The 15,314-nt window shown below is 46.4% G+C and overlaps 1 protein-coding gene across 1 annotated transcript in view; it reads right to left on the bottom strand.

The window, feature by feature from the left end:
• Positions 1–6,913: 6,913 nt before the first annotated feature.
• The window catches only part of LOC126543047 (transmembrane protein 164), a 37,545-nt gene continuing 29,144 nt past the window's right edge, over positions 6,914–15,314 (bottom strand). Inside the window, exon 7 of the mRNA XM_072286106.1 lies at positions 6,914–7,582. The gene's annotated coding sequence lies outside the window, so the exon portion shown is untranslated. The remainder of the gene's footprint in view (positions 7,583–15,314) is intronic.

Raw genomic sequence — 15,314 nt, 5'->3', positions numbered from 1 at the left:
TTAACAGGTGGACATTACTTTCGAAAAGAGTAGTAGTGAATAAGTTGCTAATTGACAAAATCGTGCCAATTCTCGTTTTCATTAATAATTTTAGTGCACATGTTGCAATGATGGAAATGAGTCTGTTAACAACATGCAGGACCTTTTCAGTTGGAACTAACCACTTTCAAGATATACGTCCAAGCAGACGGCAAAAATGCATTGGTGTCATAGCTATTTTCTTGCTGCACTGCGAATATATGCAATTCTCGACGAGGGAAGTATCAGGGCACCGACTTATTTTGCCAACTGTGACTTCGTATTGGGGACGAGCTCCACCACTGGAAAAGCTTCCGCCACCGTCGGTGTGACGTGGAATGAGGGATCACGTGGATACAGCGGCCGTGTTGGCTGCTTTGGAAGCACCGAAGCGAGCTGAAAACGAAAGTCCCTCCTGCGCCGCGGTTCTGACTAAGTGGCGAGGCTTTACCACCTTGGGTGTCTGCTTGACAACATTTCAAAGTACTATAATATGTATTGGCTGCCTTTGGAGGCGTGCTGCGTGGTAGGCTACAGCTCGGCGCCGCAGTGCCGGACGTACGCAATGGAGCCCGGTGTCAGCCTTATTCACACGTAGCCGCAGGGCAAGGAGCTGCGTGAAGCTTGGCTGGTGAAACTTAGAACCGGCAGACAGCCATCGGCTACAACTCGGGTATGCAGCAAGCACAGGTGCGAGGAATATTTCTGCTACGGCGCCGGGACTGCGCAATGTTCGGTGAGTAGCAGAAAAGGCGCACTGAGACGCTCGCCCGCACCCGCTGCCCGGCTAATGTCATGACGCTTTATTAAGTCTATGAGCTTGTTGATACTAGATTCTGGCAAGTTCACTAGAATGGAAAGGGAGCGGTAAGAAGCGCATTAAAAAAAGGCATGGCACATATGGTCATGTCTGTGTTATGAATTAATGTACTGGATTACGAAAAAGAAGCAGAGGGATATCGCACGCCAAGAAGACCGATAAACATACAGTGCAATGCAACTTGAGAAATAATATTGAAATGTCCAAGAATTTAGAAGACAAGAAAAGATTGAATCGTCACGATGGCTCATCATGGGCGTCGAAGTCTTAACAACGAAATTATTTTTGAAGAGTTCTGATAGCGTTCACGCAACAATGGTTGCTAGTTTGATGTCAAATGCTCATATGCTGCGGCCTGAAGCTCACGGCACAGTGCGAAAACGCACTCACAGCGAAAGCAAAACATTGTGCACGGACATGCATGCAGACGCACAGTAGGTCGTTGCGAACCCGTGCGATCGCTGCATTGAGGCTTCATTCTGTTATGCTCCATTTGGTTATGCAGGCAGCCCACTATAAGAACATATTTCACATAGTTTACTCTCAGCGCTTGCCTAACTTTCACGCAAGAAGCCGGTTCGGGAGACTCCACCGCGGCGACCGCGCGTAGTGGCGTTCACTGTACGTATTCGGTAAAGAGATAGCGTCTGTAAACGATTCTGTGCTTTCAGTTTGCCCAAGATTACTATATCGGCAGTCAAAAACTTTCCTCGTTTTGAGAGTGCCTACGTAAATGTCCGGGAGGTCTGCCGCGTGGTGCTTTTATTAAGCGCTGCAAGCGAAACCTATGAGGTGCGCACCGTGTGTTCCCTCATACCACGCAAGGGAGGCGCTTCCAACAGATGGCGACTCCGTAACTCCTCGCCGCCAATATCTCAAAATTGGTGCTAGTAACAACTGAATAGGTCCAGCACGTTGACGGCCTCTAATTCCGCCATTACAGCATGTGTCGTAACGCGATAAATTAAAATTATAGTTAGCGCTATTTTTTCAATTAAATGCTTCTGCACTTGCAACTTATCTAGAATGTAATGTCCACCACTTAAGGAAACAGAAGGTCCATAAAGAATTGCCATTTATTTATCAGGTCACTGCATTGATGTCGCGGCTACCATTGTCGAGCCTATATGCCTGATGGCGCTAGTAAAATCTCTTGTTCCACTGCGGGGCTCTACGAGTATTGTCCACTACACGGCTCCACCCCCCTAGCAATGAAGGCACTGCCGTTGAGTGGTTTAAGAGAGGGCACTGCCAGTCTATGAGCTGGCTTCAAGCGGTCGGTTGAAACTGTCTTTTCGCGTCCGCTGACAAGAATTGTGAAAAACTTGGCGTGACACTTGAGGACTTGGAAGGGATTGTCGTAAGGAGTTTGTAAAGGAGCACGAGTAGCATCGTGATGGATAAATACGCGACTGCTATGCAGTAAAGATGGGCTTGTAAACATTTCTGCGATCGTTACGAAGCGGCGGTGGTATAACAGTGGCCATTTTAATGCGAAGGCGGTCGGCATAAGGTTGTAGGTCAGCAGATGACGGTTCTGAGGCAAAAGAACTCACCGGGTATGCGAAGGGTTGTGCCGGAAACGAGTTCTGCTGAGGAACACTGTGCATCTGCTTTCAGAGCTGTGTGAAGACCTAGCAGAACCAAAGCCAGGCGCTCTGTCCATGGAATCATGGAGCCACGGGCACAAAGTGCTGCTTTCAGTTGACAGCAGAAGCGTTCTACCATGTCATTGGAACTTGGGTGATAAAGCTGTTGTTTGTATGTGCATTACACCCAGAAGACGGGAGAGATCTTGAAAGAGGGACGAGCCAAATCGTCTTCCTCTGTCTGTCGTTATGGTGTGTGGTACACCGTAACGAGAAATCCAGGTGATGGCCTGAGCTACAGACTCTGCAGTAATGTGAGAGAGTGGCATTGCTTCAGGCCACCGTGTGAAGTGGCCGATACGAATGAGTATGTATCGTTGGTTTAAGGACGGTGGTAGCGGACCAACGATATCGATGTGAACATGGCCGAAACGAACGTCTGGTGGTGGAAAATGACAAGCCGCGCTCATAGTGTGTCACCTGACTTTGGCGCGCTGGCATTGTATGCATGCCCGAGCCCAGCTACGTACGTCAGCGTTCATCGTGGCCACAGATAGAGGGAAGTGGCGAGACCTTGTGTGGCACGTACTCCAGGGTGCGATAAGGAGTGTAGTGCGTCAAAAACTTGCTACTGAAATTGTTGTGGAACGTACGGTCGGGGACGACCCGTAGAGATGTCGCACATCTCTGTGACGTTGCAGCCAGGCAGTAAGATATCTTCAAAGCGCAGAGAATCGTTATCAGTCCTGAGTGTTTTAAGTTCACGGTCTGTGCGTTGAGCGGTAGCGAGGTGGACAAAGTCAATGGCGGAACGATTTACTTGGCTTGCATGTATATGGATCCGTGACAGAGCATCAGCAACGGGATTATCGGCACCACTGATATGCCAAATATCAGTAGTGAATTCGGAGATATATGCAAGCTGGCGAATTTCGCATGCAGGGTGCGAGGAACTGTTGCAGTTAATAGCATAAATGAGTGGTTTGTGGTAGGTGAGACTAAAGAATTGACGTCCTTCAAGGTTTTGACGGAAGTGGCGAACTGCGAGGTAGAGTCCTAGCAATTCGCGACTGCAAGTGCTGTACCGGGTTCCTTGCGGTGTCAGCTTCCTTGAAAAGAAAGATATAGGCTGCCATGTCTTGCCAACCAGCTGTTGAAACACGGCACCAACAGCTATGTCAGAGGCGTCTACCATAACGGGCATTGGAGCATCTGGTTGCAGGTGTGCCAGTAGAGTAGTGGTAGCAAGCTTAAGGGCGTTCTTGGCAGAGATAAAAACAGATTCAGTAGCATTAGCCCATGATATAGGTGTGCTAGCTCATGTTGTGCCAGAGAGTAGAATGTGCAGAAGCTGCAAAATTGAAGCACAACGAGGAATGAAACAGCAATAGTAACTGCCGAAGCCCAGAAATACCTGTAATTGCTTGGTGGAAGGCGGACGTGGGAAATCTCCAATGGCTAGGACACAGAATGGGGCAGCTTGGAGGCCATGCTTGTCTACTCGATGGCCCAGGAAATAGAGAAAAGCAATGGCAAACTCACTCTTCGAGATGTTTACAACCAGGGCATATTGAGGGAGGTGTTCAAACACATTACGTAGGTCAGATTCGTCTTCCACAGCAGAGCAACTGAATACAAGAATGTTGTCTAAATAGACGAAGCAACAAGTCCGGCCATGAAGTACTTGATCGATGAACCGTTGAAATGTTTGAGCGGCATTATGGAGGCCGAATGGCATGCGCACGTATTCAAACATGTCAAAAGGGGGCAATGATCTCGGTTTTAGGAATGTCGGAAGGCTCAACAGGAATCTTGTGGTACGCTTTTACTAGATCTATTTTGCTAAATATGCAGCAATCATGAAGCAATGCAGTGAAATTGTGGATGTGGAGTATAGGGTACCTATTGGGGAATTGCCACTTTGTTTAAGGCGCGGTAACCACCACACGGCCGCCAATCACCCTTCTTCTTGGGCACCATGTGTAAAGGTGATAGCCAAGGGCTAGCGGAAGGACAAACGAAGCCCAACTCGAGCATGTGTTCGAATTCTTGCTTTGTAATTTTCAGACGGTCTCGTGCTAAGCGGCCAGGTCGGGTGTATACTGGTGGTCCTTTAGTCACAATGTGGTGCGTGGCGTTGTGCACTATTGGACGATCTGGCTAGACTGGTTCGAACAGCTCTGGAAATTCCAGCAGGATGGTAGACCACGGTTTCAGCACCTGGGTGTGTGCTTGTACGAGACGCAAAGGTGGTGCAGACGTGGTGGTGCCTTGTATGGACAGGTATGTTGAGGAGTCAAGAAAGGTGGCAGTGGCGAAGGTCGACGAGAAGGTTAAACTTCTACAGGAAGTCAGCGCCGATGATCGGCCAGCAGACGTTCGCGACGAGCCATCCAAAAGGGCGTCGCAGACCAAGGTCAAGAGTGACATATTTTTCGCCATACGTTTTAATATTGGAACCGTTGACAGCAGCGAGAAAAGACGCGTCATGGCGATGCCTTCTGCGGTCTTGAAAAGCAGGGGGAATAACAAATTTCCGCACCAGCATCTACAAGGTAGCGAACTTTCGTGACACAGTCGGTGACGTAGAAGAGACGGCTTGATGTAGGGCCAGCAGCACTAGCCGTCATCAGTGACTGGCCCAACCGCTTCCCGGAACATTGCAAGGCGGACAGCATTGACGTGCGCAAGTGCAATATCTGGTGTGATACCAACAAATAAAGGGAGACGGAGGGCGCGACATGTTCTGTTCATGTGAACGATGCCACTGTTGATGGTTGTTCGCACGAAAGCGTGAGGCAGCCAAGTGGTTATTTAGTTCCTCTACTTGCACAGCAAGGTGCGTGCTTAACTGTCGGGTTCGTCAAAGTGCTGCTGTAACTGGGGTCGTGTCGCCACGGGTGCATTATAACGGTCAACAGTGGATATCACAGGATGGAAAGAATCCATAATCTGGTCTGCCATCATCACTAAGGCCTCGACAGATGTAGGTGATGCACATAAAATTGTGCATACCTGGTTCAGTAGACGCTGGAAGAAGAGCTCCCGAAGGATTTTCGAATCTGCTGATGATGGACTGGCTCCCAGAGCTGTGTCATGTGGCAAAGCAGTTCAGTCAGTTTTCTGTCATGCAAGTTCCTCCGATGAGAAGAGCTGTCGAATTCGTCGCGACTCCGAGCCGATGAAGCGCTGTAGTACCTCCCACTTAAGGGTGTCATACTGATTATCGGGCGGAGGAGCTAGCAAAATGTCACGGACCAAAGCTGCAGTGGTTGGGTTAAGCGCACTCACGACGGTGTGCCACTTGGCCACCTGAGATGCGACTCAGTGACGGCGAAACTGCGCCTTGATGTGGTCGAACCAGAGTTCACAATCCGAGGGCCAGAAATTGGGAAGTTTCAGTACGGTGACGGAAGACATTCCGTTTTCTTCGAGACGTCATTGTTTGGCGGCCGGTTCTATGGCGTCGAGAAATAACTTGGTAGACGTACACAGTCGTAATGTGGTACCACGTCCGAGGTCACCAACTTGTAGGAAAAGAAGGCCCACAAAGAACTGCCATTTATTCATCAGGTGACTGCATTGATGTCGCGGCTACCATCGTCGAGCCTTTAAGCCTGATGGCGCTAGTTCAGTCTCTTCTTTTTCCACCGCGGGGCTTTACAAGTACTACAAACATAACCCTGTTGAAGAAGCGGAACACGCTGGTATTTGCGACAAAAGGCCTTAAGAAATCGATATAAGAGAAAGCGCCCGTTATACCGTGACTCAAAAAAGAAAAAGGAAGAAAACCTAATACTGAATCCGACAAAAGAACGGTGGCCGCGGACAAGCCATGCTGTTGCCGTCGTGGGGAAGTCGCCGGCCCGTGTGAGCCCAACGTAGTCATGATAGTTCAACCGGTGGTCATGACGACCGCCTGCCGGAGGTCGGCAAATTGGTTGGCCACATGTAATAACGAAGCTTGGCCCGACCCAGATGGCCGAGATCGGGCCGTCTATATGATTTACTTGTGTCGGCCCGACCTTCTGTCTATTTTTTTTTTTTTTTTTGCTTGGGATTCCGCCGATGAACTTGGGCGCTTCATTACGAGCTGCGCACGCATCGCAAGGCTCTCCGGCCTCGGATAGAAGGTCGGCGAGCTGGGCTTACACTGTCTCCTAGCAATCGCAAGTTCGCCTGGCATGCTCGTTCGCTTCGGTCGGCGCCAATGAAATTAAATGTATTGCAATGTAAGCGTGACATAAATGTGTACACGTTGTGCTGACTAACATTGCGCTTCGTTATACGAGCTGCAAGCGAAAGAAAAATACTTCGGGCCCGTAGAAATGTATGGGTGCTGGCCGGGGCCTTACGTCGAGATCGAATTACCTGGAATCAAATTAATAACATACAACAGCTGTTGAAATCAAGTGTTCCAAGCACTGCAAACACACAACACTGTTTCTATGTCACAAGAGAACATGCTGCTTTACACCAAACGTGATTTCAATTTGTATAACACCTTTATTGACTAGAGAACTTCTTATGCGAACTTATAAAACGGGTATATGTTAACGATAAAAAATGTTCACTTTTCATAACTCTATGCTTAAGATATCACCATAACGCTTAGCTACCTGTCGCTAATACAAGAAATTATCTTCTGACAATGTACACACACAAGGGAATGGCACACAAAATTACATTGATGCAGCATGGCTACCCACCACAATCACCTGCACTGCTCATCAAAACAATGTGGATGGAGAACATCCACAGCAGCTCAGGTTATACTGGCCCCATTAGCACCATTGGAATCACTCTCATTTTAGCTTTTCATACTGGTCGTGTTCTCACATCTATTTAAAAACATTGCAGTGTAGCTGCCAACTTTGCCTATTGAGCATACAGGTGCTATTTTGCACAAGGCTGTGGGTTTTATAGGGCAATATTTGTCATAGATGTGACAACTGCTAGTTCACCCGTGGCAACACTACTTAGGCTTAAACTACATGGCCAACTTCTAAACTAGGCAGCTATCAGCACTGGAGCGTGAGAGCTGCTAGGTTATGCAGCGCCTTTTCTCAGCTGCCTCTCCCATAGTTCTTAGCAACTGAGCACTGTTGGTGCTGGCCTTGGAGCAGCCACAGCAGCAGGCCTGGGTAGCACGCACCTGCAATGTGGATGCAAAAGCCACTTGTGCAAAAAAACAGGAAGTGGACCTTTTAAACAGAAATATCCTCAACAGATTCTCTGGAGAGGAGATGTAACAAAATGTGACCACAAGGTTGACTGGTGGGAATGGTCAAGAGCATATTAGAGCAAGTTCAGAAGCAGCTGTCTTCACTGGAGGCCTTACCATTCGATGTGGTTGTCAGGCTTCATATACAGTATAACAGCCAATAAGCTAGGTGCTGGTTTTGGTTTCAGTTCTGTTCAGGTGGAGTTCACATAAACAGCATTATGTTAAACAAGCTTGTTAAGGCAGCAGTCCCATGGCAGCCATGTTGAACAGGACAGTAGTTCGACCGCCAGTTTTTCAAGAAAATAAATGTGCTGCTTTCTTGTATTTAACGTTAAGTAATGCAAATGAATTTGACATCCTCTAGTGCACTACATCTGCAGGCTTGGAGTGATGCCTGACAGCGGCAAAAGATGCTAATAGCGAGTGGGGCTATCTAATCCAGGTACAACCAAATTAGGAAGGCCCACTAAACTTGAACAAAGACACTCCCTCACCAGAACAGGAATTGGTCTCCCTGGTGCAGTATTCTGCCACTACCTCCCTGATGATTCCTACAATTAACCCATGGCCCTCAGTCCCCTGCAGCTGCAGAGCACCTGGCCAAGGCAGCAGTCAGACCTGTAACGTAGCAAAGGGTGCTAAGAATCTCTATTTCGGGACAGGCCACCAATGGAAACTGACTCTGCCAATCTTTAACAGTCGAACTCTGTCGAGTAAGGCTCTTTGAGCAACTATCAGACATTGCTTGGGATATCATCGGCGTTAGTGAGATTAGAACTGGTGATGCTTACACACTGCTGAAAAACAGCCATGTCCTCTGCTATAGAGGTCTCCCAGATAAGAAGCAATAAGGGGTAGGATTCCTAATCCATAAGGACATAGCGGGCAACATTGACAAATTCTACAGCATTAATGAGAGGGTAGAAGTAGTTGTAATCAAACTTAATAAGAGGTATAGATTAAAGATATTACTAAGTATACTGTTGTAATGGGCGACTTCAATGCAAAAGTTGGGAAAAAGCAGGCTGGTGAACAAACAATTGGCAACTATGGTGTCGATTCTAGAAATGCGAGATATGCTGGTAGAATTTGCAGAAAGGAATAAGCTGAGAATAATGAACACCTTTTCCAGGAAGCATAGCAACAGAAAGTGGACCTGGAAAAGCTCTAATGGTGAAACAAAAAATGAAATTGATTTCCTACTTTCTGCCGATCCCAGCATAGTGCAGGATGCAGAAGTGATAGGTAGGGTAAAGTGCAGCGATCATAGGTTAGTGAGGGCTAGGATTCACCGCAATTTGAAGAGAGAAAGAGTAAAATTGATCCAGAAGAAACAGGTCAACTTCGAAGCAGTAAGGGTAAAAGCAGACAAATTTAAGCTGGTACTTGCAAACAAATATGCAGCCTTAGAACAGAGAGATGATGATCACATAGAGCCAATGAATGAAAGTATAATGAGGCTGGCTTCAACGGCAGCAATTGAAGTGGGAGGCAAGGCACGAAGGCAACCAGTAGGCAAGCTCTCCCAAGTAACAAAAGACCTAATAAAGAAACGACAAAGAATTAATGTGTCCAACTCAGGAGATAAGATAGAATTCATGGATCTGTCAAAACTGATGAACAAGGTGAAAATAAGTGATATTCAAAACTATAACGTTAAAAAGACTGAAGAAGCCATAAAAAATGGACGCAACCTGAAATCAGTGAGAAAGAAACTTGGCATAGGACAAACCAAGATGTATGCACTGAAAGATAAGCAGGGTAAATCTTCAGCAATCTCGAAGATATAGTAAAAGAAGCGGAAGAATTTTACACTGACCTGTATAGTACCCAGAGGACTCGGGAGAACTCCATATGAAACAGTAATGAACGGAATACAGAAACTGCTCCTATAACTATTGATGAGGTCAGAAGGGCCTTGCAAGACATGAAACTGGGAAAAGCGGCAGGAGAAGATGGAATAACAGTCGATTTAATCAAAGATGGAGGAGACATAATGCTTGGAAAACTGGCGGCTCTCTATAGAAGTGTCGATCGACTGCAAGGGTCCCAGAAAACTGGAAGAATGCAAACATTATACTAATCCACATAAAGGGAGACATTAAGGAATGGAAAAATTATAGGCCCATTAGCTTACTCCCTTACTATATAAAATATTCACCAAGATAATCTCCAATAGAATAACAGCAACACTAGAGTTTAGTCAACCAAGGGAACAGGCAGGTTTCAGGAAAGGATACCCTACAATGGATCACATCTATGTCATCAATCAGGTAACCGAGAAATACGCAGAGTACAATCAGCCTCTCTATATGGCTTTCATAGATTACGAAAAGCGATTTGATTCAGTAGAGATACCAGCAGTCATAGAGGCATTGCATAATGAAGGAGTACAGATCACTTACGTAAATACCTTGGAAAATATCTACAGAGATTCCACTGCTACCTTAATTCTACACAAGTAGGAAAATACCTACAAAGAAAGGGTTCAGACAGGGAGACACAACCTCTCCAATGCTATTCACTGCGTGCTTGGAAGTAGTATTCAAGCTACTAAACTGGGAAGGCTTAGGAGTAAGGATCAACGGAGGATACCTCAGCAACCTTTGCTTTGCCGATGACATTGTTCTATTCAGCAACACTGCACACAAGTTACAACAAATTATTGAGGACCTTAACAGAGAGAGTGTAAGAGTGGGGTTGAAGATTAATATGCAGAAGAGAAAGATAATGATGAATAACCGGGCAAGAGAACAAGAGTTCAGGATCACCAGTCAGCCTATAGAGTCTGTGAAGGAGTATGTTTACCTATAGTCAGGTACAACTTTAGAAAGAAGGGGGGCCCCGCCCAGATGACCAAAGCGCAACAGCCGATTGCCTCAGCGAGTAAAATAGTCCCGCTCAAAAAGCTGTGCTTATAAATCTCGTAATTCTCGGTATAAAGAAAGACTTTTGTATTTTGATGACTGCTTTGGTAGAGCTCTCGTGGTTGGAATGCTACATACAGCACATGCCGGCTCATGAGAGAAAAATAACTCAGTGCCTCCTACAATTCTGCGAGTCGTCTGCTTTTGGTTGACAGACAGCTGGCAGACATTGCCAGCTCCTGACTGGAAGCTTACCATTATCATTGAAAAGGAGGGTGTACAATCAGTGAATTTTACCAGTGCTGACATATGGGGCAGAGACTTGCGAGACTGACAAAGAAGCTTGAGAACAAGCTAAGGACCGCGCAAAGACCGATGGAACAAAGATTGCTAGGTTTAAGAGACAGAAAGAGAGCGGTTTGGATCAGAGAGCAAACGGGTATAGGCAATATCTTAATTGACATCAAGACGAAAAGATGGAGCTGGGCAGGTGATGTAATGCACCGGTTAGATAACCGCTGGAACATTAGGGTTACAGAATGGGTACCAAGAGAAGGAAAACACAATCGACGATGACGAAAGACTAGGTGGAGCGATAAAATTAGGAAATTCGTGGGCGCTAGTTGGAATTGGTTGGTGCAGGACAGGGGTAATTGGAGATCGCAGGGAGAGGCCTTCATCCTGCAGTGGGCATAAAACAGGCTGATGATTATGGATACCTACAAAAAAATGTTTATTTTCTATTGAAATGTGCACAACACATCAAGAATAAGCATAATCGATGAAAAGAAAAAAAATTGTGGGGACTTTTTCAGCAACAGAAGGGAAACACCAGGCAGAAAACTGGTAGTGTACCTTACCCCAAGCCACCTATTGTTTCATTTGGAATTTGTGCAGCCAGCTCTTGTCATATGTGCACATAAATGCACATTTCATTTGCTTTGCATCACATGAGTGACACCACTGCAGCTGGAGATTTTGCGTCAGTATGTCTCCTCTGACCATGCCTTCAATAGGAAGCCAGTCACGTGCCAAATTTCTTCCTCGTTCTCTGTTCCAGCTCTAAACCAACAAATGACACTTGCTGCATGTGAGTTTTGGCCAAAGACATTCATCCAGAAACATCGTACTCAATACTGAAACTTGAAAAGAAAACAATACTTTTTTTTTTTTTAGGGTATGTTGCCTGCAGGCAACACTCGTCAATAAAGGGTTAAGACTCGCCCGTTGTGCAGCACTCTGAGAAGCTTCCATTCCGTCAGCGTCACGTGGCAGGTGGTCAGAGGCGGACGACAGAGAAGTCGTTCTTCTGTGCTTTTATAACTACAATCAAACGCTTATACGGTCGAACCCATTTATAACGATACCGGTTTTAACAATATATCGGTTATAACAATGAGAAGCTGCTGCACCATCAACTTTTGTAAGTTTTGCATGGTGAAATAAGCGGTTTACTACAATGCCCCTATGACGCATTATCGGTTATAACGATGAAGGCTGGCTGCTCGGTGTCCGAGCCGAAAAGTAGTGAAATGCGAAATCCTTGAAAAGAAAATGAGAAATTCGAGCCGCTGCTCGAACGGCCGTCGCACGCTCATTTTCCAGCCTTCTCCGCGTGCCTCTCTCTCGTTGCCCTTCCACCCCTCCGAACACGAATGGCCTATGCACATATCTCTACACTGCGCCACCCTACAAAACACGAATGAACCATGCCAACTGCGCTGCTCTCATCTTGCTCGCTGGCTCCTCATTCAGCGCAGTTCTGCAAACAGTCCTGTGTTCGTTTTCTACGTCGAAATCGTTCCTGGCCACATGGTGTCTCAGCCTCTTTTGACTCGCCGCTGAGACAGAAGATGACTGACCTGCCCGCTGATAATCGGCAATGCACAATGTTGCCGGTGAAACTAAAGCGCACGGCTATAGATTTGGAAACTAAGTACTAAGTGGTTTTAACCGATGAGGCGATTGTCGCAAACGTGCTTGCATTGGATAGAGACAGCGACGACAGCAGCGATGATGCGGTAGGGCAGGCTGCCTCAACGTTGTCCTCACAGGAGGCCCGGCCGATGATTCAGTCTCTCTAGGGCTTCGTTTTTATGAGGAACCTTCCGCTGCACTACGTGGAGCACCTGGATGCCTTGGAGAAGGATGTCGGCAAGGCTGACGGACATATGGTTTTCTCGTGCAATGCAGTGCGACGTTATGTGGCGATATGTTTGTGGCGATCTCGCCTCTGCATTTCTTCTGGATTTCTCAAGCTGACAGGCTGCCGCGGCAACCTCCTCGCATTTTTGAAAAGGCCCCTTTTGGGCCCACCAAAGCACTGCCTCGGCAGTGCTCGCATATCGCTTGCCACCCGTGACCCCTCTTTGCAGTTATAGCAGTGGCATTTTTTAACACCGACAGCCGCAGCTTGTTACGCGTGATCGGAGCACTTAGGAAGCAGTTAAACGAGTGAGCACAATCAGCAGCTGGATGGAGGAAGGTGGTTGAGATATAGTGGGGAGGGGCACTGGCCTCCCCACCATTATAGTTTGCTAAGATCAGCTCTGCGATCCCCCTATTTTGATTTTTTTCATGCAACCTGGTTTTAACAATTATCGGTAATAACAATGGAATATTCATGGCATTTGAAAATTGTTATAAGTGGGTTTGACTGTACAAAAACATGACCTGCATAATGAAGGATTGCTTATGTCCTGCTGGAATTACAATCTTTCATATGTATTATAAATGCCCCTAAAATGAATACCACTACAACGAATTTACCTGTGCAAAGAACTAATTTAGGCGAACCCGACTTATATGTTACTTTAAAATGAATGTCACTGCTCTCTGCAGATACCGCTTAGCTGCACCCCTACCTGACGAGCACACCGATGTCAGTGAGTGCCACAATCCTGCCACACTTCTGCAGCAATCACTCAATTCCTGCACTGCTTGTAGCAGAGCCGCAGATATGACGGTTGGCAAATACGTCGCAGTGATGATGTAATCGTAACTGGCAACCGACATTTTCAAAGCTGTCTGGAGCTTTTGAAAGAATGCAAATGTCAGCGAAAGCAACAGTGATGAGGAGCCTGTAAACAAACTAAGAATACTGACGGCAAGGGAAGTGATGGCGGGATTTCAGAACTTGCAGCACCCTGCATCGCTTCACCGCGGAGCATGCCATGAACCTCAGCGCAATAAGGTCAGCTACAGTAGCGTGTTTGGTGTCAACAAGGGTGCACAAAAAGTTAGCTACTCCCATTTTACTATAGCTCTCTTACATTCATGTTAAATAAAAGATTTTCTCCTGTTGAACATGCTTAGCCTGCTCTATCGAGGGCCGTATGGTGTGTGATTTTTTACAACGAAGTGACCTGTATGATGAAAGATTTTGTAGGTCTCAAGCACTTTTGACCCAAAGCTGTAGCTGCACTGACTGCACGTGGTGAAACAGAACTGGTTGTGCGTGCAATAGTGAAAAGCATGTTTTGGATGAAGACGTGTGTCTTTTGCCACAACTACATTGCGAAGGAAGTCGCGAGGCCTTCGTCGCTGCAAGCGCTAATCAGTCATGAGATGATGAGAACCGCCGTTTTTGAACTGCTCTTGAGCAATATAGAAGCAGGATTTGCCGATTCATTTAGTAAATAAAAGTGTAATGATGTAGTAAGCATTTGAGTAAAACTTGTTGCTGAGCGAGTTGGTTGAGAACTGATGAACACATTGTTGCGCTAACAGGGAAATAAAGACTTAGGAGGGCAAGTACGAAACGATAGGTCAAGCGCTGACAGTGTCCTAGACAAAGGGCCAAAGTATAGCCATGAGCCATGTATACCAGCCCGTGAACTTTTGGCCTTAAATAGATGCATAAAAAAATCAGCACTCAACCTATAGTTTCTTACTTGCCCTCCTAAGTCTTTATTTTCCTGTTAGTGCAACAATGTATTCATTAGTAAGCATTTGCTTATTGTTTTTTTGATACCCTCAATAATTCTGCCATGGCCTCTGAGGTTTGCACACGTCAGCTGGTTTTCGTCCGGTCGCCCCAGTTGTATGGAGAGAGCATAATTTCAGAGGTGGGGCGTGGCTGGCTCTTCCTCCATGCCGCGGCACTCACAACAGAGGCATCGGGGAGGCTTTCGGGCGCTACAGTACTGTTGCCGCAGCTTGGATGAGGTGAGAAGGGAATGTTCTTGCACTGGTTTATGATTTTTTACTAATTTGTAAATGACAGTTCAAGGTGTACGAGGGTCAAAGTGCATGCTGGAGCCTATTTTCTCAAATGGTTAATTTTTTTTCTGCAGACATACACTCACTACATCGAAGTGAGTACGTAGAAGTCGAATGTCTGTGCAGAAGATTGTCATGTGCTGAGAACACATTATACTTAGAAATTTGCGGGTTAGATATATGTACTTCAGGATAATGGCTAGCCGGGCTTGTTGGTACGAACACATTCTTTAGCAAACAGCGCGTATAACGGACACAAAAAAGAGGCACACGACGCAGGCACTGTGTCGGCTGTCTCGTGTGCCTCTTTTCTGTGTCCCGTTATTCGCGCTGTTTACTAAAGAATATATAGATGTGTTTATCATTTTGTGAGCCAGTTTCAAAGCTGGCTCACCAAAGCAGCCAGTTATAAAACAGTTTCACCAGCTGGTATCAGCACTTGCTTTCATCTGTGTATTTCACCACCGTGATATGGCGTGAAGCAAGACGTAGCAGGAGCCGCCTACAGAAACCTGCCGCAATCACCAGTGTACTTAGATTGATGTGCACGTGAGAGAACCCCAAGTGGTCAG

The sequence above is a fragment of the Dermacentor andersoni genome, chromosome 2 (assembly GCF_023375885.2).
Source record: "Dermacentor andersoni chromosome 2, qqDerAnde1_hic_scaffold, whole genome shotgun sequence".
Taxonomy (NCBI): Eukaryota; Metazoa; Arthropoda; class Arachnida; order Ixodida; family Ixodidae; genus Dermacentor; species Dermacentor andersoni.
The sequence above is the reverse complement of the archived record's forward strand: the minus strand, read 5'-3'. Positions and strand labels throughout refer to the sequence as shown.